This window comes from Cupressus sempervirens, chromosome 2 (assembly GCF_028749045.1).
Source record: "Cupressus sempervirens isolate cs-2001-9-10 chromosome 2, ASM2874904v1, whole genome shotgun sequence".
Lineage (NCBI taxonomy): Eukaryota > Viridiplantae > Streptophyta > Pinopsida > Cupressales > Cupressaceae > Cupressus > Cupressus sempervirens.
In genome coordinates, this window is record NC_143119.1 from 288,853,288 (window position 1) to 288,881,043 (window position 27,756).

Sequence of the window (27,756 nt, forward strand, 5' to 3'; positions counted from 1 at the left end):
GATCTACGACATAGTTTACTTCAAAAACCTTACTCCTCTTGACTGGGTCCTATGGATAGGTGTTGCTTTATCACTATGTCACCAAGAGTAAATACCTTGTAATTGCTTAGGGTCACTGTGATTCAATTGATTTTTTAACATAAGACATAACCTGCATTAATATTAAAATAAAAGTTTGGGTTAAGGTCATTACGGAGACTTAGGGTAACATTACATGAATTTGAAAGGTACTTGGGAAAAATAAAAAGGGGCATTCAAAAGATTTTTCCACACACTTTTTTTTAAAAAGGGCACTATGTGAACGCGATCCAAAGGCTTTTTGGGACAACACTTAATACTAGAAAAACAACAAAGTGAAAATTAGAAATTTTGTAGGGTCAATTAGAAAAATGAAAATACAAACCCTAAATTTCACAAAGGGAATTTGATGGTTCACTTAAAGATGCATCAAGAAAAAATTTATGTGAAAACCAGACCAACAATGACAAGTCTACCTTGTGTCATAATCCCAATCATAGGAGTTTCCATTTTGGTGCACCTTTGTTTTTTTGTTTGATGTCCACTTGGTCTTAGATCTGCATTCATATGCTTTGTGTCCATTGTTGGAAATTTGATTGAAAAGCTCATTGTTGAAGATCAAAGAGAAATTTTTCTGTTAACATAATGTTTTCAATCATTATTTTGTCATTGATGTCAAACCTGCTATTTGTAGGAATGACATTTGCTTATAAGATCCAAGTACTATCACTTAGTTGATTGATGAAGAGGATTTGATCAACAAGATGTAACAAGAGTACCTTAGGGAAAGGTTGGATTATGATGTTGTAATGAAGTGCAAGGGTTAGTTAAGACAATGGTTAAATGATGTATTGATAACATACTCAAAGATACAAAGGTTGGTCACACTTAGAAACATTGGAGGAATAAGTTGTAACAAGGTTGACTGTAAAGCTTAAACTAAGTTCATCAGTGGGTGCCAAGCAAGCTAGTTGAAGCTGAGAAAATTCTTAGTTGGAGCCGAGTAATAGGAAATTCTAGTGTGTGCCGAGTGATCTTCAGGTGTTGAGCATCAGGAAAAACACAGTTGATGCCGAGTAACACAGTATGTGCCAAGCACCAATATTTCAATAGTGCCGAGCTGTTGCATTATTTTTAATAACAAAGATTCACCAAATTTGAGCCGACAAAGTTTTTGCCTTGAATTTTGTAAACCAAATGAAAGATAAGGATGATGAGCTAGTGGCAGATAATTCTATGTAAACTATTTTTGGGCAAATTCAAAAGGATTATTCAAGAAGTTTCTAGAGGAAACAACATATGGGTTAGATACAATGAATCCTACCTAATCCATATGAATTGAAATTAAAGAATGGATGAATCAAGTGGGAAAAGGAACTCCAAGATTTTTATTTAAGGAGTCATAGACCAAGAAGCAAAAGTTGCTATGTTGCTACTACTAAAGAGCCAAACTGCGAAGTGGTTAGAAGGGTGTTAAGGAGAAGGAAGAGCACAGAGGCTCTGCTTCTACAAGTGGTCATGAAGAGATGATTGCACTAGTACAATGAGCATGGAGACTCAAGGAGACTAAGCCTGAAAGGAGGGAAAACTGTCAAAGTTGTAGTGATTAAAGGCCAGGCAATGGTATGAGTTGAGAAGTGATCTGAGATTTGCAAGTTAAGTTGTATTATGCAATCAGGTCAAAATCTCTAATTGTTACTCTCTAGATATTGTATCAGTTAGGATGGAAGGAAAATCCTATGGACTTAGGTTGGTCTAACAGTCATTTGTAAATCTTTTAATAGGGTGGCATTCCAAGAGAATATTCAAAAGTCCTCTAACAAGGCCCACTTCTAACAAGGTGGTTAAATCCTCTAACAAAGTCACATTTAACAGTGTGTTGTAAGCCTTTAACAGAGCAAGCCTTTCACAAGGTATCACCTCAAAAGAGTGAGAATTGAGTAGCATATTACTGGTGGGTTTTTCCCAAATTGGCTTTCCATGTAAATCACTGTGTTATGTGTTGATTCCTCATGTGTTATGCTTACATGTTGATTTATAGTAACTTGCTGATTAGAAAAGTTAAAACTTAGATGAATGAATGGTTGAATTGGCTCACTACACTTAGTGAAAAAAAAAAGTTTGAATAGGGCATTTTGACCTTGAATAACTGATTCAACCCTCCTCTTAGTTATTCTAAAGCATTTCTAACAATTGGTATTAGAGCCATCTGTTGATTTAGTTTCAAGGTACTAGAAGCAGGAAGATCAAGATATCCAAGAGAGAAGTTCCCAAGCTCAACAAAGACAACTTTGTTGCATGGCCGAGTCTAATGAAATTGAACCTTGGATCAATAGGTGACTATGCACAAACCTTAATTGGAACATAACATATAAATCCAGCTGGACCTCTTACTACAGATGATTGGAGCAAAAGGAAGGAGCACAATCAAGTAATGTTGCAGATTGCCTCTACACTCAGTTATGCAGAATATGCTAACATCAAAGATTGTGATACTACATTCAAGATGTGGAAAGCCCTAACAGATATCTATGGAGGAGATCAGAATGTCTAGAGAGAAAAGAGAGAAAGTCTAAGAGGAAAGTTTGATGACATGAAAATGGAGGAAGGAGAAAATGTTGCTCACTATGCCGCTAGAATAAAAAAAGTGGTAAGTGCAATAAGAAGTCTAGGTGGTCAATTGGAAGAAGAAACTATCATCAACAAATACTTAAGAACTCTTCTCCCTATCTATGCTATTAGAGTTTCAGCCATCCAAGAGTTGAGGTGTGTACAAGGAAACACACTAACCTTTGAAGGAATTGTGGGAAGGCTTACTACATTTGAGCTATCCAATTTTGATAACTATAGACCTGAGAACCTTGAATCTACTTTCAAAGCCAAGATGACAATAAAAGACACTGAGGAGGAGACATCAAGCAAGAAGAGAAGAAAAGGAAAACATGCATCTAGTGATAGCAGTGTAGATGAAGAAGATGTGGAATAGTTAGAAGCACTACTGGATAGAAGATTTCATAGAGGCAAAGGTAAATTCAAAGTTAAGCTCCCTATCATATGTTTCAATTGCAATGAAGTAGGTCATATTGTTGCAAGATGTACGCAAAAGAAGAACTACAAAGAAGGAAACAAGTACAGGAACAAGAGAGAAGATGATAGCAAAGACTACAAGGAGAAAGGCAAAAGATGTTATATTGTTGAAGAAGATTCTGATGAGAATGATGATGAAGTAGTCTATGTGGCCATGAAGGATGAATTAGATAGAGATGAAGATGAAGCAACAACATTTGTTACCTATGTGAACAAGAATGACAAGTGGATCATAGACAATGGATGCTCACATCACATGACAGGAGATAAAAGTAAGTTCATTACCTTTACTCAATATGATGGAAATAGTGTTAGATTTGGTAATGATGCTCCATGTCAAATCAAAGGAAAAGGTTCTATTAAACTCACAGAGAAAATTTCATGTGATAATGCATACTATGTTGAAGGATTGAACTACAACTTGTTGAGTGTATCACAGTTAGGCAATGTAGGTTGCAAAGTTGAATTTGGAAACAAAATTTCCAAGATCTATGACATTGATGGAAATCTAATAGGAAAAGGTGAACAAACTAGGAGTAATCCGTTTTATCTAGATATGGAAGATGCAACATGTCTTGTTGTTAGACTTGATGGTGTATGATTGTGGCATAAAAGATTGTGTCATGTTAACTTTGACAATCTGATTAGCATCAGCAAGAAGAATAAAGTCAAAGGGTTGCCCAAATTGAAGAAACCTGAAAACACAATTTGCAAACAATGTCAAATAGGGAAGATGACTAAGTCTAATTTCAAAAGAAAAACATACACTTCCAAAGGAGTACTAGAGCTAGTCCATACAGACCTATGTGGTCCAATAGAAGTGCAAAGCTACCTAGGAGACAGATACATAATGCTATTTGTAGATGACTATTCAAGGATGATGACTACTATGTTTTTAAAGCAAAAATCTGATGCATTTCAAATGTTTAAGTGGTGTTTGGCCAAAGTTGAGAAGGAAATAGGAAAGAATTTGAAATGCTTAAGGTCAGACAAAGGAGGTGAGTTTACATCAAAAGAATTTGAGATATTTTGTAATGACAAAGACATCAAAAGGCAAACATCAGCACTAAGGACCCCACCTCATAATGGTATTGCTGAAAGAAGGAATAGATCAGTAATTGACTACGTTAGAACCTTGATGATGAAGAAAAATGTTGCACTAAAGTACTGGAGATAAGTTGTAAGCATTGCACTCTACACACTGAATAGAGTCCAAGTCAAGAAAGGTACAAATGCAACACCTTTTGAACTATGGTATGGTCACTCATCAAATGTAAAACATTTCAAAGTCTTTGGTTGTAAATGCTATATTCTTAAAGATACTAGAAATGGAAAGTTTGATGCAAAGAGTGATGAAGGCATATTCCTTGGATACTCCATTAGAAGCAAAGCATATAACAGTTTCAACACTAACACTAACTAGATTATGGAGAGTGCAGATGTAAATTTTGATGAGCATGCAGAAGTTCAAGTTGATACTTCTACAAAGGAATGACTATTGAAGACAATGATGCCAATCAAGTTGGGAATCAACAAAAAAAATTAGTATTAGCTGAATCATAGTCAGTGAATGTCGAGCTACATTCAGAAGCCGAGCTGCAAAATGTAGAAAATGCACATTATGATTATGAAAATAGCACACATGAGAGAAATGATGAAGTGCTAGATGAAGAAGAAAAAAATGAATCTAAAGTTGAAGGATCAAACATGGAAAGAAGGACAAAACCAAGGTTAGCCAAATATGTAAGAAGACATCACCCTGCTAATCAAATCATTGGTGACAAGGATGCCAGACCAATGACAAGGAATAGGCTTAGGAATGAATCATGTATGTTGAGCAAGGTTGAACCCAAAATAGTGAAAGATGCACTACAAGATGATGACTAGTATAAAGCTATGAAAGAGGAGATAGATTAGATTGAAAATAAAAAAAACTTGGACCCTAGTTCCTAGACTAGCTGATAAGAATGTAATTGGTACCAAATGGGTGTTTAGAAACAAACTTGATGAGAATGGTGAGATAACAAGAAACAAAGCTAGACTAGTTTGCAAAGGCTATGCACAAGAAGAAGGACTGGATTATGGGGAAACATTTGCCCCTATTGCAAGAATGGAAGGAGTAAGAACACTGCTTGCATATGCTGCATACAAAGGTTTCAAAGTTTACCAAATGGATGTTAAGTCTACTTTTCTGAATGGTATACTGGAAGAGGAAGTCTATGTAGAATAACCTAAGGGATTTTTCAATGACAAGAATAAGGATATGGTCTAAAAACTGCACAAGGCACTTTATGGCTTGAAGCAAGCACCTAGAGCATGGTATGAGAAACTGCACAAATATCTTGTGAAAATAGGATTTGAGAGAACATATGACAATAACAACTTGTACATCAAAGCTGAAAAAGGTAAAGACATTTTGATATCAAAAATCTTTGTTGATGATATAATATTTGGAGGAAATTATGTTCTATGAAAAGATTTTGCTAATCAAATGAAACATGAGTTTGAGATGTCAATGTTTGGAGAAACCAATTCTTTGTTGGATTACAAGTACATCAATTGACGCATGGCATATTTGTGACCCAATCCAAATACATCAAAGATATACTCGAGACATTTGGATTAGAAGATTCAAAACTAGTTAGCACACCAATGGCAACATGACATAAGTTATCCAAGAATGATGAGTCTGCTGAAGTAAATCAGTCATTGTATAGATTAATGATTGGAAAGATGCAATACGTTGTACATAGTAGACTAGACATTGCATTAGCTATTGGAATAGTGGCAATATTTTTTGCAAATCCAAGAGAAAATCACTTAATGGTAGTAAAGAGAATACTGAGGTATCTAAAAGGGACTGATGACTTTGGTCTGTACTACAAGAGAAGTGAAAAGTTTGAGCTAAAATCCTACATTGATGCAGATTGGGGAGGTAACATTGATGAAAAAAAGAGCACCAGTGGAGAAGCACTTTTCTTGGGAAAAAGATTGATTACATCGACCAGCAAAAAGTAAAGTTGTACCTCACAGTCCACTGCTGAAGTTGAATATGTTGCAGCTGCTATAAATTGCACCAATATTGTATGGATCAAACATTTGCTACAAGGTATGAAGGAAGAGGTAATTGAGCCTGTGATACTTTATTGTGATAATACAAGTTCTATGAACATATCAAAGAACCTTGTAATGCATGCTAAAACCAAGCAGATTGCAATCAAGTATCACTATGTAAGAGAATTGGTGGACGACAAACAAGTGAAGATGGAATATGTTAGCTCAAAGGAATAGATTGCTAACATCTTCACAAAAGCACTACCTAAAGATGCTTTTGAGTATCTTAGAGGAAAGTTAGGGGTGATACCCCTAGCCAAGGCTACTTGAAGCAAAAGCAAAATTGCCCTGCATCAAATGAGCTAATTGTTGAAGATTTTACACATTGATGCAGAAGATGTTTACTTTAGGACTCGTGCCTGAAGTAATCAAGACGTAGAAGTTCCAAATCAGTCACAAGCAAGGTGACAGAGGGAGAAATTAAAAGAGCCTACAAATGCTACACTTACATGGTACGATGCTAATATGTCTTTGACATTTTTGTCAAAGAGGGAGAAGTTGAGAGAAATTGATCAGCAAGAGCATGTGATCAAAAGTATAAGGGAGAAGAGTACCAAGAAAATACAGAAACTAATCAAATGAAGATTGAGGGAGAAGTAGACAAAAATAATCAAAAGCTGATTAGAATAGAGTTTAGCAGAAGATAAGCAATGAATACAGAGGCAGAGAAGAAAAGAAAGGATACAATAGCTAAGAGGGAGAAGCAGAAATGAAGCAATTAGAATAGTAGAGGAAGCTATGAGAACTAAATTTATTTTTGGCATTTGACTTACTGTTCTAACCTTGTTAGATTGTGGTTGAATAGTGTAGTTTGAGGGTTAATCAGTTTGGTTTGCCATCAATGCCAAAGAGGGAGATTGTTGAAAATTTGATTGAAAAGCTCATTATTGAAGATCAAAGAGAAACTTTATTGTTAGCAAAAAAATTTCAATCATTATTTTGTCATTGATGTCAAACCTGCTATTTGTAGGAATGACATTTGCTTATAAGATCCAAGTACTATCACTTAGTTGATTGATGAAGAGGATTTGATCAACAAGATGTAAGAAGAGTACCTAAGGGAAAGGTTGCATTATGACATTGTAATGAAGTGAAAGGACAATGGTTAAATGATGTACTGATAACATACTCAAAGATACAGAGGTTGGTCACACTTAGAAATATTGGAGGAATAAGTTGTAACAAGGTTGACTGCAAAGCTTAAACTAAGTTCATTAGTAGGTGCCGAGAAAGCTAGTTAAAGCTGAGCAAATTCTCAATTGGAGTCGAGTAACATGAAATTCTAATGTGTGTGGAGTGATCTTCAAGTGTTGAGCATCAGGAAAAACACAGTTGATGCCGAGTAACATAGTATGTGCCGAGCACCAATATTTCAATAGTTCTGAGCTTCTGCATTATTTTTAATAACGAAGATTCACCAAATCTGAGCCAACAAAGTTGTTGCCTTGAATTTTTTAAAACTGATGAAAGATAAGGATGATGAGCTAGTAGCACAGAATTCTATGTAAATCATTTTGGGTGAATTCAAAAGGATTATTCAAGAAGTTTCCAGAGTAAACAACATAGTGGTTAGATACAATGAATCCTACCTAATCCATATGAATTGAAATTAAAGAATGGATGAATTGAGCAAGAAAAGGAACTCCAAGACTTCTATTTAAGGATTCATAGACCAAGAAGCAAAAGCTACTGATGTTGCTGCTGTTGAAGAGCCAAACTACGAAGTTGTTAAAAGGGTGTCAAGGAGAAGGAAGAGCACAGAGGCTCTACTTCTACAAGTGGTCATGAAGAGATGATTGCACTAGTATAATGAGCATGGAGACTTAAGGAGACTAAGCCTGAAAGGAGGGCAAGTTGTCAGAGTTGCAGTGATTGAAGGTCGGGCAATTGTATGAGCTAAGAAGTGATTTGAGATTTGCAAGTTAAGCTGTATTCTGCAATTAGGTCAAAATCTCTAATTTTTACTCTTTAGCAATTGTATTAGTTAGGATGGAAGGAAAATCCTATGGACTTAGGTTGGCCTAACAGCCATTTTTAAATCCTTTAATAGGGTGGCATTCCAAGTGAATGTTCAAAAGTCCTCTAACAAGGCCCACTTCACAAGGTGGTTAAATCCTCTAGCAAGGTCATATTTAATAGTGTGTTGTAAGCCTTTAATAAGGCAAGCCTTTCACAGGGCATCACTTTAGAAGAGTGAGAATTGAGTAACATGTTACTGGTGGTTTTTCCCAAATTGGGTTTCCACGTAAATCATTGTGTTATGTGTTGATTTCTCATGTGTTATGCTTGCATGTTGATTTACAGTAACTTGCTAATTAGAAAAGTTAAAGCTTGGATGAATAAATGGTTGAATGGGCTCACTACACTTAGTGAAAAAAAAAAAGAGTTTGAATAGGAGATTTGGACCTTGAATAAGTGATTCACCCCCCCTTTTAGTTATTCTAAAGCATTTCTAACATCCATACTTCTGAAAATTATTGTAGTATCCTTAAAACCTCAAAGTGCTCATGGTCTTGGTCTTGCATTCATTTGCATAATGTCCTTGTTTTTTGTAGTTGTAGTAGTATCCTTTGTATTTCTTCTTGGGATTCTAGTTGACAATTTTGCTCCTATAAACATTTACTATATGACCCAGTTTTCCACAATTATGACAATTGGGTTTTATAGTTCTTACCTTTTTTACTCCTTTGCTCACCACTTTTAGATGATTCTCCTTCCTCGGTATTAGTGTATCCCAATCCAACAATATCATTATTAGTGATTCCATCAATTTCTAAAAGTATTTTGTGGTTTCACTTGGTTTATTGAATCTTTTAATGAATTCCTATTCTACTCTCACTTCATTTTGCAGTAGATCATTCTATGACTTTAGGGTTGTGATCTTAATGTCTTTTCCATTCAATTCATGGTTTGCAAGCATCAATTGATTCATTGTATCCAATTGCATGTTTGGAAGATTTTGCACATCTAATATCTTCCCTTCAAGTCTATTAGTCAATATTCTTTTGTCTTCTTCAATCATGACTTTGTCTTCCTTAACTTTATTTTTATTTTCAGTCACCTCACATATCAATACTGATTGTACTTATTGTTCTCTTTTGAGATTTTTGACTTCTTCAGTTAGGGCATTATTCTTTTGTATCAAATCTATAACTGTTGCACCAAATTTATTTGAGTTTCTATACTTAAACAGTCTAGTAGTGTCTTCTTCTTGGTATTGAGTGTCATTTTTCTAAATAGCCAATTATTTTCTTCTCTTTAATGAATGTTGTGATTCATCTCTTGCCTCCTTGAGTTGATGTAAGGAAAGTTGTATTTCAATCTTCTAGTTCTCAATAGTCTTTCCTAACTTATAGACTTCCATCTTCAAGATCTTATCCCCAAAGCTATAAACCTTTCATTTCTAGAGAACAAAGCTCTAATACCAATTATTGGATATAACAATGGGAAAGTAAGTTGAGTGGTGGGGCAAGGGGAAGGGGGGGGGGGGGGTGTGGTTTCAATCATCACTTACAACTTTTAACTCTTAAAACATATCACCAGCATCCATCTCATAACTTAACATGTAAACTAAAATAACATAACATGCATCACATCCATAAGATAAAGTAAATAATACATAACACAATAAATTTGGTTACCCAGAAACCCTCCAATGAGAAGGTAAAATTGGGGTGGAGATGACACCCACAAATCTTCACTACTACAGTTGAAAAGTGTGGCTTATTATGGCTACAATGTGTTTGATCATAATCTATGATCTATTGTGTTAAACGCTTACAAATATTGTTAAGTCTCACCTTGTTAGAGGATTTAATCTTACAATAAAGCAAGCACTCCGTTAAGAGATTTACAATATCCTATTAGGACTACTCAGTTAAGAGATTTTCTATGTATCTCTTGTTAGAATGATTCAACACTATGATCCTTTAGTTAGCACCATGCTACTTGATGTTAGATCTTCTCCTTATCGTTTAAACCTTGATCCTCCTAATCAGATATGTCTCCTATGTCCTTTCACTTCTTTACTCTATTCTTCTCAAACTAATTCTACAATGCATAGCTCTATCATAGCGATCTCAGCCACCATGAATGTTCTCTTCTCTCTTAGCATTCATACAAATACTATTAGGTCTCACCTTGTTAGAGGATTTAATCTTAGAATAAAGCAAGCACTTAGTTAAGAGATTTACACTATCCTATTAGGACTACTCGGTTAAGACATTTGCTATGTATCTATTGTTAGAATGATTCAACACTATGATCCTTTAGTTAGCACCTTGCTACTTGATGTAAAATCTTCTCCTTATCATTTAAACCTTGATCCTCCTAATCAAATATGTCTCCTATGTCCTTTCACTTCTTTACTCTATTCTTCTCAAACTGATTCTACAATGCATAGCTCTATCATAGCCATCTCAGCCACCATGAATGTCCTCTTCCCTCTTAGCATGTGTCTCCTTGCAAACACATGAAATTTTTAGGGTTTAGCCTTATTAAATAAACATTGGTGGTGATGGATTAGGTCAGAATCAATGGTTGTGGTTGATCCTTGTTGCTGCCTAATACTTCCCTTAATTTGATTGGTTGCATGTATTTCATAGGGATTCGTACTATGAATCCATTCTTATCTTTCATAATTGTAAAATATGATTATGTCAGCCCAAAAATGGTTTACATAGAAGTTTGTGCCATTACAAACATCCATGTCATAAATTGTCCACTTGACATCCAAAGGATCTTATGCTTGACCTTCACTGTGCTCGTAATGTTGTAACTCAACTTTTGAATAGTTTGACACACTCTATTTTATTGGCACCAAAATCACTTGGCATGCATTGACTGCTTGACACCTACTAGTGCTCGACACTAACTATCATATTGCTTGGCATGTACTATCTGAATAATTATGCTTGACATACAATGGTCTTTATTGAATAATGACTAAGTGTTTTATCACTACTTTGTCAAAACCAATCTGAGATTAACACATTGTGCATAAATGTTCTACCCCAAAGCTTGAAAATGAATTTCTCATGAACAATAAAGACTTTCCCAAGTCAAGTGTTTGTGAGCAAGATGTTGAGCTATGCAGTGCAGTCACGTCACCACTAAAATCACATGAGCAAGGTTTTTTTTTTATCATCATGAGGTGCTAGTGATTGAAGAACTAGTAAAGTTAGTTGTGATTGGCATGAACAATACATAACTTATTCAATCAAGGGGATGTCTAATCTGACATCTTGATTGGTTGGAAGCTAATGGAAAGCTAGACATTTCACATGTATTGAATCTAAAAATACTATTAGAAGGTCAAAAATCATGTTCAGTTTGCCATGAGCAATTTCAATTCATGGACATATCTTGGAGCAACAATACACATGATTCATCCCAAAAAGGTGAATTTTTCCATCTCTTCCAAGAAGTGTTACATCAGACATTGACATCATTGCTCCAGTTGTTCATTTTCCATCAATATGAAGTTGCATATGAACATGCAAGCTATGACAAGCTATTGAAAAATGGTAGCTATTTTGTTGAGCCAGTATATGATTTCATCTAAAAATTGCATTATCAACTAGTTTTAATTAGGTAGGTTTTTTTTTTTTTTTAATAGGTGCACTGGCACATTTTTATTTTATTTTAACTAGATTTTCTTTGCTTTAGTCACGTTAGAGTCTTTTTGTTTTTTTGTCATTGGTTTTTTGCTTTTAATTTTGCTTTTGTTGTTTAGCCGACTTCATAACCCAATCTAGTGGTTAAGGCACTTAGAGAACGAGATTATAAGTTACTCTTTGTTTTCAAGAACAAACGAATGACATTCCCTAGATAGAGTCAATTGTTGTCACCACAAAATGGAAGTAATAGTACAAAACTTTTCCTACTAAGTTTAACATCTCTTTGAGATAATTCACTATTTAATTGGCCAACATTGATCAATCAATTATTTTTAATTCATATAATAAATCCTTTTACTTAATTCTTTTGTCAAGTCATTTTCCTTTGTTGATTTTGTTAGCCTAAGCTTGATTTTGAGGCCTTCACTATCCCTTTTTACATTTGTGAGTGCTTGTTTAGTTTATTTTAGTCTTTTTGTTTCCTTTAATCTCTTGCTTTCGATTTGCCTTTCAATTTAGTTTATTTTAGGGCTTAATTAGATGACTTAGTCAAAAGATATGACCATTTAAGTGCCCAAAAAATGGACTTTCCAAGCTTAACTGCATATTTAAAAAAAATGGATGTTATATTCTAATGTTCAATTTCAATTTTTGAAAAATATAACCTAAATTCACTTTATGTTATGTTTTTACATTACTTTATGACTTAAACTTATCACTTAACTCATTATAGTGCACTTTATTTTATATTTTGATGTTGAGTTGCTTGTTTTATTTTCACTTAAGTGACTATAGTGCACTATATAGTCTAATTTAATGTCGAGATTTACTTTAATGTTTTATTTAAAATATCTAAGTAAAATATTCCTTATAAATATATATTTACACATAATATATAAACTATATAGCGTAAATATTCTATTTGACCCTTTTTAACTGATATGTGCTCAATAATAAAGTAGACATGTGCTACATAGAAAATGTAAGTTGTGCAATCCAATAACATGTTTTTTTTTAAAAATGTGTTGCATGCAAATGCATCTAGAGAATACAATTTTCCTCTTGCATGCATATGCAAATACATCTCTAAAGTGTGATTTTGACTTGTCCAACCCAAATGCATGAAAGGAAAAAACATATTTTAAAACATGCAATGACACCTGGAGAATGAAATCTGCACTTGAAAGGTAAACTAAAACATGTCATTGCATATGTAGAGTGTGATTCTGGTCTTGGAGAGATATGTTCGACTTAGTAAAATGAAAAGGTACATTTAAAAACATGCATTTGTATTCCTAGAGTTTGATTTGCATGAGAAAAGTCTTTTCCAACCATAACGTCACATGTAAAAGTCATTCTAGAGTGCAATTTCCACTACCAACTTACTTTGCATTTGCATTAAACTCATGGCTTTGGCTTTCTAGGGTGTGATTTTTTCCTTAGGTAAAAAATGTTATACTTGGAAGGTAAAATAAAACATGTCTTTTCATCTCAAGATTCTAATTTATCATTAAGAGCATGTATACAAGCAAGAATGCCACATGTTAAAGGGTTGAGAGAGTGTGATTTGCACTAGGAATCATAAATACAAGCATTTAAAAATATGAAAATGCATCTACAGGATGCATGCAAATTATTTTTTAGACCATGGGTTTCCTCCTTGATGCCAAAAATGTCTCATGGAAATGTATTTCTAGTCCATGTTTTCACCAAAAATACCCAAATACAAGCATTTTCCAAAAAAAATTGCATGAAAATGATCTTGGAGACCATCTTTTGGCATTTTAAAGCAAATATACCCATGGTATTGGGAATTTTTAGTCTTATGCACACCAAAAAATTTGGAAGGAAGAAGGTTGCAACAACAATATGGCATTTCATGCACATGTGTTTTCCCTTGGAGAGCACAATTTGCATTGAAACTTTGAATTTTTCAAAGGCTCTTGGTTGTTGCATATGTTTGCACTTGGAGAACACAATTTTAGAGAAGACTTGTTTATCCAAACTTCTATTTCCTCTATTTTTGGCTCATTGAGCTCCAACTAAGTAGAAGGATTCAACTTTGTTTGTATTTCTTACTTGTTTTGCTACAATGTTGCATTATTTGGCTCATTTTTGTCCATTTGTTCAAATGGAACCCTCGTCTTTTACAAATTGTCTTTAAATAAGTTTGAAATCCTCTTATTGTGAATACAAAAAAAATTCCAAACTCCAAAAATGAAAATATTGCATGTAAAGGGATATTTTAAAGTTTTTCTTATTTGAGTCAATCGCAAGAGGTATGTTTTTGTTTTGCTCTTAGTTTTTCTTTCTTGTTTGTTTCTTGTTTTGATTTCTTTTTTGGGAGAAAGTTGAGAATTCTCACCCAAGTATGCATGTGCATATACATGCTTTCATCTTCCATGCCATTGGACACTTTGTACATTTTCCAAACTCCATTCTCCAACACATACAATTACATCCTCCAAACTCGATTACATATTTATCTAAAGTAAAGATGATTCATTTCACCAAATGTAATTACCTCTAGAGAACCTAATTTTTGTAAAAGGTCACACTTTCAAATACTAAAGTTGTCATTATGCACATATCCATATGCATTCAACTTGCATTCTTGGTCATACACACAAAAGACCATCTTTGTCCGCATGCAATCCATCATTCTAAGGCCAATTTTGGACCCTTTTGTCCAAATACATGCTTCCTGATTCATTTCCAGTCATCATATGTGTTCCATAGGCATCTAATTAATACTTCAAACACTTTCCTAGATTTTCCATTGCAACTCAAGAACCACACTTTGAATAGATCCATTCTTGTCAGATGATGTATCCACACTTTGGAATTCTCATGTTGTTGCAAACTCTTCAAGTCAAGATATGTCAGAAATTCTTCAAGTAATAGAGGCGTTCTATTGAGAAGACATGCTTCAAATAGAAAGAATCAATATTTACACGGCCTCCACTTTCCCAGTCAATGCCTTGGAACCTGAGTTTGTGTGGGAATGCACCAAGAATTTTGATCTTAAAAAAAAACTAAAAAAACTAAAAACTAGTTAAAGATGCTTATCAAAAATTTGTTCCAGGTTTACATCCATACATCATTAGAAGGTTTTCAAAGTGTTAGAAACTCTAGAATGTGTGAATTTGATGAAAAATAACTCACAACTCTAGAATGAAGAAAATCTTGGTTACATCAAGTTTTCTAATGACAACTGGCAATTCATCAAAGAGAATGTAGTGATGTGGAATATAGGAACTCCCAATTATGTGATTGCATCACCAAGTACAAGGCCTTTGTATTAGGATTAGCCATAGACAAAAATAACAATTACATGCAAATATAAACAATATTAGAAACTATTGAATCACACAGAAGAGAACATAGAACATTAAGATTTAATGTGGTTCACCCAAACCCTAAGCTATGTCCACCAAAAATCAAGTCCAATATTATTACGATCCAGTGATTACAACCTAATTACAATCTATAATCCCTTACAACTTAATACCGCCACAAGAAGCAATTTTTACATCACACCTTATTGAAAAATCCCTAACCCTAATTCCTTTTATACAAGTATTTTTGTTGCTTTATGGTTATAGTTAATTACAATATGTCGGCCCAAAATTATCGATAAAATATTAGTGATAAAATAGGCCTTGATAAAATCAATCACTACAAGATAACAATCTCCCACTATGAGATTGATCAGGCTCCACACTAGACAACAATCTCCCACTTGGAGACTGATCCTGTAGAAATACTACTACCACATGCGGCTCCCATTGGATCAAACCAACCTAGACTTAGTTTTTTACTGATTTTGTTTAGTCTAGAAGACTAACCAAAGCTGAAGAAGAATTTAGTTTCTCCTTTGTCACTACCTTTGTAAACATATCTGCTGGATTGTCATCTGTATGTATCTTGTCTAGCTTTAACTGTCCATCGTCCAAAATTGACTAAATGAAATGATACCGCAACTAAATGTGTTTTGCCTTTGAATGTAGGGCTAAATTCTTCGCAAGATGAATGACACTCTAACTATTTGTAAACAAATAATTATCCTTCTAAGGGTGTCCCAATTCTTCTAAGAAGAACTAAATCCATATCATCTCCTTGATTGCTTCTGTAGTAGATAAAGCGTTCACCTTTTGCAACCTAGAAACCCAACTCACCATTGCCCCACCAATAGTAAATACATAACCTGTAGTACTCTACCTAGTATCAATATCCCTTGCCAAATCCGAGTCAACATATCCTTGTAAATCAAAAGTAGAGCCCCCAAAATGCAGACACCTATTGGATATTCCTCTCAAATATTTGAGAATCCATTTAACTGCATTCTAGTACTCAAGCTCTAGACAACTCATATACTTGCTAATGACTCCCACATCATGTGAAATATCTAGCCTTGTACATACCATAGCATACATCAAGCTTCCTATAGCTAAAGCATAAGGTACCTTAGACATCTTATCCTCCTCTTCTTGTGTCTTTGGACACATCTCCTTAGTCAACTTCAAATAGCCAAGTTAAGGTGTGCTGATGACTTTAATATTCTCCATAGAAAAATGTTGCAACACATTCATAATATAATTAGCTTGAGGTAATATCAATTTCCTATTCTTTTGATCTCTACAAATCTTAATATCAAGGATTTTTTTTGCTCCCCCCAATTCCTTCATAGTAAACACATGTGCTAACTAGCATTTCAACCCTTTAATGTGATCCATGTTAGACTTAGCTACAAGCATATCATCAACATATAAATATAAAATATTGTAGCTATCATCATCCAACCTCTTAAAGTAAACACAATGATCTAAATGACACCTACTATATCCATGCTCATGCATAAAACTATCAAATTTCAGATACCATTAATGAGGTGCTTGCTTCAAGCCATATAAACTTTTCTTCAATCTACACACTAAGTTCTCCTTACCTTTGACCTCAAATCCCTGTGGCTGAGCCATATATGTCTCTTCATCCAAATCAACATGAAGGAAGGTTGTCCAACATAAAGCTCCTCCAAGTGTAAATCTTCAGTAGCCACAATACTTAAAACAATACGGATATAAGTAATTTTAACAAGAGGAGAGAATATCTCATCAAAATCAATGCCCTTTTTCTGTGCAAATTTGTTTACAACTAACCTGACTTTAAATCTTTTTTTACCTCCATCCTCTTCTTTTAACCTGTAAACCCACTTATTTTGTAAAGCCTGTTTACTTGCAAGCAACTTGCATAAATCCCAAGTCTTATTTTTCAACAAGGAGTCTATTTTGTCTTCCATAGAAAACTCCCACTGAATCTTAGTATCCACCTATACAACTTCATCATGACATTCAAGTTCACCAACATCTGTTAGTAAAATAGAGTACAAGGAAGGAGAAAATCTTTCTAGAGGTCTACTTAGCCTTGTTGGTTGTCTAACATTCAATGGTGGGTGTGGTATTTGTTGTTGTGGTTGTTGCATATCATGAGGAATTGTTGGAACACCATCTTTAAAAGTATCATCCAACACTACATAATCATCTTCTTTCTTCTCATGTTGTTGCAACAAATCTTTGTACAACACCTTCTCATTGAATATGACATCCCTACTTCTTACAATTTTACAATTTTAAAAATCCCAAAGCCTATAACCAAATTCATTAATGTCATATCCAAGAAATACACATTTCTTTGAATTAGCTTCCAACTCGGTTCTATTTTCAGAATCTATATGGGCAAATGCATCACAATCAAAGGTCTTGGGAAAAGAGTAACTCACCTTCTAACCATTCCATGCTTCCTATAGAATACCATAGCCCAAAGAAGTAGAGGACCTCTTTTAATCAAATATATAGCAATATTGATAGCCTCCACCCACATGTTTATGGGTAACCCAACATGTAACCTCGTTCTCCTTGCATGCTCCATTATTGTCCTATTCATGCATTCAACCACTCCAATTTCATGTGGAGTCCTTGGAACAATTTTATGTCTATGAATACCATTAGTGGAGCAATAATCTTCAAATTCATGACTACAATACTCACCACCATTATCAGATCTGAGACATTTTAATTTCTTACCAATCTCATTTTCAACCAAGCATTTCCATTTCTTGAAAGTTTGAAATATATCATATTTCTATCTAAGGAAGTAAACCCATACTTTTCTAGTTGCATCATCAATAAATGTAACATAATAATGAGAGACACCAAGGGAAGATACCTAAGCCAATTTGCATACATCTATATGTACAAGCTCTAATCTCTCACTTTTCTTTTCCTTCCCACTCTTCACAGAACTCACTCTCTTTTGTTTTCCATATGCACAACTTTCACAAAAATCCATATTAACACATTTTAGACCCGCTAAAACATTCTTTGAATGAAATATTTTCATACATTTCTCACTCATGTGCCCAAGTTTGTCGTGCCACAGTGTTGTATCAGAATCTACAACAACTATTTGTTCTCCTTGCTCAACTACAACAACTACCCGTAAACATTTATTTTTCTCTGAAATAATCAAAGTAGAAGGAACAATATGGAATTTACAAAGATATAAGTTGCCTACTTTCACACCTTTTTTTAGTACAAGGGAGCCTTTTGAAACCTTCCAATTTTTATCATTAAAAGTAACTACACAACCCTCATCACTGAGTTGCTATGCTGAAATCAAATATTTACTTAACCTTGGAACATGTCTTACCTCATGTAGTAGCCAATGATTCCAATTTTGCAACTTAATCTTAACTTTTCTCTTTCGAACAATTTGACAACGTTCATTATTCCCAAAACAAACAAACCCAAAATCCCCTTGGACATAATCAGTAAAATAACCTCTATGAGGTGTAGCATGAAATGAAGCACCAGAATCTAAAAACCATGAATCATCAACACTTTCTAAAGACAGAAGCAAAGCATCCTCTTTGGATTTGTTACTTACCACATTTGCCTACTTGTCCCCTTCTAGTTTATCTCCTTCATTTTTCTTTCAAGTCCAACAATCTTTCTTCTTATGCTCTGGTTTCCAAAAGTACCAACATTGTCTTAGTCCCCTAGATTGAGATCTCTTCCCCTTTAACTTTCCTCTTGGTTTCCCACAATTTTTAGAATTATTTCCTATCTCAGTCATTCTACCTTTGCTTTGTGCATTCAAAGCACTTACTAATGTAGATCCACCTAAGGTTTTCCTACGAGTTTCCTCACTCAAAATAACACTAATCACATCATCATATGTTAGGGTATTAGATCTAGAAGTAGAATTACTCACAGCCACTACCAAGCCATTCCAACTTTCAAGCAAAAAATACAAAATCAAGAGAGCCCTAATTTCTTCATCAAAATTAATACTTGTAGAAGATAGCTAACTAGTAACAATATCAAACTCATTTAAATGATCTACAAAAAATCCACCTTCTACCATATTCATATTAAATAAGCTCTTCATGAGAAATGCCTTATTGAAGTGTAGGATTTTTCATATAATTTCACTAGGGTTTCCATTAACTCTTTTGTCATCTTCATTTTTGTAATGTTAAATGTCACCAATGGTGCCAAACATAATCGAATGCTTCTAGTTGCCTTTCTGTCTAAAATATCACAATCCTCATTTGTTATAGTTTCTTGGTTCTAAGTTTTTCCTTCCAATGACTTCCATTAATCCTTCTAATAAATATAGTCCTCCATTTTCATTTTCCATAACTAAAAGTTCTACCCATTAAATTTGTCAACCCTCAACTTACCTTCATCTTCCATCGCTCCCACTCAACAGTGGGATTTTTTGACAAAGGATAACTAGAAAACAACCTCACTTTGATACCACTTGTTAGGATTAACCACATACAAAAATAACAATTACATGCAAATATAAATAATATCAAAAAATATTGAATTGCACAAAAGAGAACATAGGACACCAAGATTTAATGTGGTTCACCCAAACCCTAGGCTACATCCACCAAAAAACAAGTCCAATATTATTACGATCTAGTGATTACAACTTGATTACAATCTGTAATCTCTTATAGCTCAATACTGTTGCAATAAATATTTTTTGCATTACACCTTATAGAAAAATTCCTAACCCTAAGCCCTTTTATACAAGTATTTTTGTTGCTTTGTGGTTTTAGTGAATTATAATATGTCGGCCCAAAATTGTCGATAAAATAGGTCCCGATAAAATGGGCCCTAAAGAATGTACAATACTTCCCTAATTAATCACCACAAATTAACAATCTCCCACTTGGGGACTAATCAAGCTCTACAGTAGACAACACTTTGTCTATAATCTACAAGAGTGATTCATTTAGAATCAAGAATTTCAACATTTTCTACAAGTTTTTTTTTAGTTTTGTAGTCGTAGAAGATAGATTATGTGTGATCCAATTGCATGTAATCTGATTACACAAACCTTCAATACATGTAAACCAATAAAACTTCTTTCCTAGTTTGATACAGTCAAGGTGGTTGAGTTGCTCCCATTTTTTTTTTGCTTTGTTTCTCTCAGTCTTTTTTCCTATATAAGGAGTGCACCCTTCACTATAAAAGTCATCTTTTATTGTATGCAAGAAAGCTCTGATAAAATTGTGTAAGCATAACTTTGATTGTGTAGTACTATTTTGAAGAAAAGTGAATACAAAGAAATAATTGGAGTGTAAACTTTGATTGAAAGAAATTGTAGCTTTGCAAATTAGAAGCTTTGATTGTAGTTTGTGTCTATTATCTTTCATTCATGTTGTTCTTGTATGTTTAATAATAGAGCATAGTGAGTTTAAAAAAAATCGAAGCCAAAGCTTTGACTGGGAGGGATTATGATAATATATAAACTAGAAGCTTTAAGTGTAGCTTGTGTTATCATCTCAAATTCACAAAAATGGTTAGAATTTCCCTACTTATGGTAGTGGTTTTCCTTATAAAATATATTAAAACATGACTCAGAGCCAAACCAATACACTTTCAATCAGCCTTTGAGTCAGTGTTGGTTTATTGGTATCACCATTTCTAGCTATTAGATTGAAGTGTAGTTAGAGATTTAAACTTACTCATTACTCATTCCATGGGTAAGGGGGTTCTTTCCTGAAAGATAAGATGAAAGAATATTGGCAACACCCCTTACAAAATCTCTCAACTTCTTGATTATCTTGAGTTGTTGCAAAAAATGATGAGAAGGGGGAGCCTTCCCTTTAAGGTAGGAGAGACTTTGTCTCTTATGTTGTGGATGGTCTACCTATTTTGTGACTAGATTTTTACAAACTATTGGTCGTAAAATATCCACCCAGCACACATGAATCTCATAGCTAAGATTGAGTAATGTCCTTGTAATCACCTACCAACTCCTATAACATTGTCACTAATACAACTATCTAAACCTACCAAAGTGAATCAAATTTGACTGTAGATGTTGCAGGACTAAACATCTCAAAGGGAAGCAACTCAATAAGTTGACAAAGATTTCTTTGCCAAATAGGGCAAAGTGAGATGCCATACACACTATCTAACACATGGGAAACCAAGTTGTGTACATGAAAAAGATGATACACTTGATAGTAAAAAGTAAAATCATATGTACTTGACATCATGTACACATCCCAAAACTCCTCTACAAACCCTATCCAAAATTTCAATACACTAGAAGGATGTCAAATACTAAACAAAAGCCTGCCAAGAATAACATCCTCCAACATCTATTGCCCAAATTTGAACTTAACTACACCAAGCCCTAAGTGGTGAAGCCAATCAACAAGACCCAACTAAACTTCAATTCTAACCATATCAACACTAGTGACCTAAAGCACACTAAACTCACAACCATCCCTATTATGGCGATAAAAGCATCTAGAGGTGTGGGTAACATGACCACTATCTCCATCCTCTATTGGGATCCCAAGGATGTGTTCTCTCTACAAAAAATCCATCTTGCATCCACTAATCCCATCTACTACAGATGGAAAATACTCATCCTAGAAAGAATGGTACAACCTTGAAACTAGTCCACACTGATGTCTCATTAAAATCTTTATGTGTGGATCAGAGAAGTAGTGATGAGTACTCCCCCCTATACATTCCTAATAAAAGGCTCCCACCTCAACTAATCATTGACTATAATAGTACTAAATATAACCTTTATTATCTAACCCATCACCAACAACCCTTGAAGAAGACATAGCTATAGGAGAACTTGGTGGAACATGTGGTTCTCTACTACTCTCAAAAGATGCACTCATCCCAATTGTATCAACAACACCTGTAACTACAATGGATGTAGCCGCATCCTCTTTATAATCAGTAGATATAGGAACATCACCAATTGCTTCTGTAAAAAACTGAATTGTGTCTACAAATGATGTAAATTGTGCCCAACTCCACTTAGGTGACCAATCAATATCAACCTCAAAAAGAAAATTGTCATAAGGAAATTTTGCATACATCTTGTACAAAGGATTGTCCATAAAGTGAACCTCATCATTATATTGATCTATATTATAGCATGATGTTGACTCCATATGACTCACCTCAAAATCAACAACATTGTGTGATATCATCAATGCACACATCAATTAGCACATAAATGCTACTAAACACCTCAACAAATGGCTCAACTAGTAATGTAGAAGTTTTTGATATGATAATATCTTCACTCACTTTTTTCAGGGCAGTTGCATGTCCATCCAAACCCTTGTCTTGAGACCTATTACCAACCCCAAATTTTTCTGATTTATTTTCACATATTTGATTTGAGAAATTGAAATTATTGTGTCTCGCATTTGTGTCACATATCTTGTTTCTAATATACGAAATACAAGTGTCAACACTAGGAAACTCTATGCAACCATCTTTCACACATGGAAGGGTTGCTATCTCATTCATAGGCTCACCATTAAGGTTCTTGTCATAAAAATCAGAACTTTTATTCTTATTTGAACAAGTGTTTTCTTCCTTTTTCTTTGCAAAAAAAGATCTAGGATTTTTGGATATTGTAGAAGCCCTCATAAATTTTTATTATAATACTAAAAAGCACTATTATATTACTAAAATTCCTACACGAGCTCTGGCAAGAGACCTTATATAGATTTTGTTTTACCCATGGTAATAAAGCAAAAGTTTTGGTTGAGCAAATATCACTTTCAAGTGATATGAATTTTACTTACCAAACCTCAACATGATGGTAGGAAAATGCTCTGATACCATTGTAATGAGCCTTGATGACTCTATACTGGTAGATTGCTTTTTGCTTTTAAAAATTTTGCAAATTTTTTTCTTTGATATATATGTTTTCTGGTAGTTTTTTCTAGAACTTTTGAAAGATAACAATGCATGAAATTAAAATGCAACTAGCTCACCAAATTTATTCAATGTATGAGATTTCACAAATATTTACAATGCCAAAGTAACAAATTTTCCAAATTTTCAAAGAGCACGAGAGTGGGAAAATGTTGATGTTAGCTCCATGTTGCAACTTGTTCTCATCCCAAAGTTGGCATGGATGTTGGAGAAGAATTATGAAGCTGACAACAAAGACAAGTACCCTTTTCTCACACCTAGATGCAACACTATACAAAATGCAATTGTTTGAATTTCTAACACTACCTCAAGAAAACACAAATGCTACCAATTGTGGTAGACATATAATCAACAAATTTGACCATCAAATAAAGTAGAACAATCAAACCTGTGAGTTGTTCATGTGCCAAATAGATATCATTGATATTAAATCAATCTCTTGTTCAAATTCCATTCCCAAACCTTGATCAATCTGCAATGTAGAATTCAAAGCGAGGCATGATTCATTGGCATAACAATCACCAACTTGTAGTGCAAACTCCACCAAAAGAATTCACCATTCTCTTAGTGGCAAAAATACTCAAACCCTTGGATACTTCTTAGCACAAAATATAAAATTCAATAGGATGAATAAATCAAATCTAAAGGCTTGTTTTTATAACAATTAAAGCCAAAATCTTCTTCAACACACCGATGACTAATAACTTATTTTCTTGGCTTTTCACTTAAATGGAAAGTTTTCTTTTTGGCTACATATTTGAATTTTGAAATATAATTACTCCATGTACCTCTTAATTAATACTTTGGCATAGACTTTCATAAATTAATTAAGTAAATGGCCCCTTCCAATGATGACTCAACCCTCAAGTTAAATTATAAAATTAAATTATAAATTTATAATAAGCCATTTAATGACTTAATAATAATTTGGCCACTAAAATAATAATAAATCCCAAAATATATATCCTTTTAACATACTATTTAAAATAAGATTCACACCTATTATTTCCTTATGTGACCAAATGCACTTTCTAAAAATAGAAAGGGTCACTCTGAATCATCACCCGACTTGCCATAAATTGTAAGTACATGAAGCTAAGCCCAAAAAAAGTGCAATCTAAGTCAAATGTAGACCAAACTTGAACATACTAAATTTTGAACAAGATAAGACCCATAATAATAGTCCAATTCCTCAAACTTTGATGCTAGCGAAAATGGGAACATTACACAGAGATAGTTACATTGTTTATTTTAGTAGGAACTCTTTAAGTTGGTCAAAACAAAACTTACTCTATATTTTTCCATTATTTATTATAATAGTAACTCTTTAAGATGGTCCAAACAAAACCTACTCTATATTTTCTAAATATATACCACCACAAGTGGTTGCTCTATTTTTTAGATAAATCTTTAAACCACATGGACTACTTAGAAAATTATAAGTGACAAAGATGGTGAATTCCTTTATTTATTTTTGGAGGACCTCTTTAAGTTGGCCAAACTAAACTTACCCCAAGCACTAGCTACCATCCAAAAACAAATAGCCAAAGTAAACTTCTAAATAACTATCTTGAAAGATACTTGTGGAGCCATGTGTAATGTCTACAAATTGGGAAATCTTAATCAATACCCACAAATTATAAAAATTTCTATTAACAATCGATATATAATTGTGTTTTCTATATGTTCTTCCTTTATGACTTGATTTCCTATTTTCCTGTTTGAATGATCACCTTTTAATTTTCTATTCAACAACCTATATTCCTTGACTGGACAATCAAATTTTGTTTTATTTGGCATATTTCTTTACTTTGCTTGAATATATTTAATATAAGGTTTCTTCTGATATATATTTCATGTTGGATGATTGATGCCTCGTTTCTTTCCCTTCACTTTAATCATTGAAAGTCTTCTATGCTTCTTCATTATCACTGGGTATTTTGGAAACTAATTATTGCATGTTTAATGATTTTATAGTAATGTTGATTTACTTATTTCTCTAATTGACTACATTCTTTTGTTGTGGCACTTCTTCTCTATGATTAGTGTTAAACCTTTGTTATTTACTCCCATTTCATTTTTCCTTCCTATTGGTGATGCTTAATCTAGTATGTACATGCTCTTATTTATCCCTTCCCATGCTCTTTTTTGGAGAGATGATTTACTTTTCAAACTTCTTCCTTTCTTTCTATGCCTAGTTTGATTTCCATCGACCGATAGTCTTATGCTACATGTATGCTAAGATTTTGATCAAATTACTCTGTATTTCTCATTATGCTTCTATTTATTGTTGATTGTGAATGACTTGAGATACTTATCTACTGTGTTTTATTTATTATATATTCCTATTAGGTATGCTTAAAGGAAGAGAAGGCATGCGCGCGTGCACACACACACACACACAGCTTTTGAAATTTTCCTAATAGACACATGCATTTTGTATCATATCTCCTATCAAGAGATTATCTCTCGAAGAAAAACCCAATGATTCATATTTAGTTGGCTAGAAGATTACCTTTTTAAGGATAGATGATTATTAAAATAATAAATCAACTTCTAACCAATATAAATTGAGTAATGTATTAGTAAGTAGTATATTGACAAACTTTAAAGTATTTTAAAATTACTAGTTAAATAAAAAATATATCTTCATTTAAATAATAATAATATTACTATTTATATATTATGATTTTTTTTATTGGTAATAGAGATATTTTATTAATATATAAAAATAGATTATATCCAGCTTTAAACCATAGACTTCATTACTAACTAATTGCCCACCCATCACATAAACTTCTAGAATACATAATAAACATCCATCAACTAAACCTCCCTAAAAGCCTATAAGATTAATCCATTTTACATAAATACATAAATTTCAAAAATGGGAGTGAAACTATCAAAGACCATTGAGATTGGACCCTTCATCTTCATCATGCAGGAGCTTGAAATCCACAGTGTTAAAAAATATCTACCCACCACCACTACTACTAGTTGTTCCTGCTACACTTATGCAATGTCCTTGACTACTAACTTTAGGGGACCTATACTTATCCCCATCTTACCCAAAAAACTACCCATACAACCTAGAATTAGGGATCAAAATGGTCGACCCATTCCATTTGATATTGGAACTATCCAAAATAGAGTACCGTATCATCAAGTTCTTCAAATAATAAAAAAGCCAAAAAACTATCTTTCTCATAAGACCAAACTAGACTCTCAAAACACCACCCTTCATTTCCTCATGACCAAAACTAATCTTTCTCCTTCATAGTAGTGGTAAAACAAAGACATCAACTTCACCAGTGAGGATTCTCTGTTACAATGCCAAATCCACCTTCACCCTTTGCCATGCCTCCAACCTATCAAGCCTATATTGTTTCTTATCAACCTTCCCCGCCACCTTATAAATGGAACCAGACCATAGCATCTTACTTCTTGCTCATTTTCAAAGCACTTCCTCAAATCAAAGGCAATACCAGGAATCACACATAGCAAAATCAAATCTAGCTCTCCCAACACATCATGCTCAAACAAGGCCATTGTAATGCATCACACCTCCTCTATACTCTCACTCAACTCTAAACCCTAGGCTATAAACATATAAATCACATCTAGATACACCCTACAATAAATTTTCCTCTCCTAAAATTGGAGACCTAACACCATTAACACCATATTAATCATCTCATCACTTTTGAATTTCATCAAATCCTTAAACCTCTTGGCACTAATTGGACCCTTAAAGCTTTTCTATTATTTATTAGTATCCACTAAATTTGTGGCTTCCATCCCTATTATAATTCTACACTACTACTAAGAACTTACTATAAAACCTACACTACCAGTTAACCTCTATGTCTTAAAACACGCTCAAGACAACTTCAAAAACTTTACTGTGAAAGTCTTCCAAACAATATTTGTAAGAAAAAGAGGCCATCTCCTTTCAAGATGAAATACTATCAAATCTTCCACTTCATGCCAAATCCTCCCTATGTCAGAAGAAGGTTGACAATCCATTCTTTCACCTCACATAATCGCTACTCAATTTGGCATTTCCAATAGTTTGACTCACCCCATCACATTATCATTAATGTCTTTATTCATTTTATGAAGAATACTTATGATTTCTCCATTTTAACTAACTGTAGATATCATCATTCCATTAATAGCTTGATCCACACCTAATAATGATCCATATGTACATTTACAAAAATATTTAAAAGTCATATCCCCAACATTCTAAAAGGACATCACCAATGTTGCCAACCTATCGACTTTATAATTACCCTCCCTCGATGTGACTTAATTTAAACTCCTTAAAAATGTATAACTCCTCAAGAGCTTCTAACAGTATATTTTGTAAATGGCGTGTTTAATTTTTTTAAAATTTTAAGGCTTCTATCATGATTTTTTAATCCCCTTCACGATGAACTTTATCAATATTTAAAAATCATCCCAATTTGACCCCCAAGAGGGCTACCTGAGACTCTACCTTATTATTAGTTCCTTCATTAATCATTTTTTTCTGCAAAGGCCATAATGTCACCCAACTAATAGCACCAACTCCTAAGACCCCTGTGTTTCCTTAAGAAACCCCCTCAAAATTGATCTTAATCCACCCTGTCTTT

General features: G+C 33.8%; 1 pseudogene; it reads right to left on the reverse strand.

The window, feature by feature from the left end:
* The window catches only part of LOC149572195 (transportin-1 pseudogene), a 52,568-nt pseudogene extending 30,302 nt beyond the window's left edge, over positions 1-22,266 (reverse strand).
* Between the last annotated feature and the right edge of the window lie 5,490 nt (positions 22,267-27,756).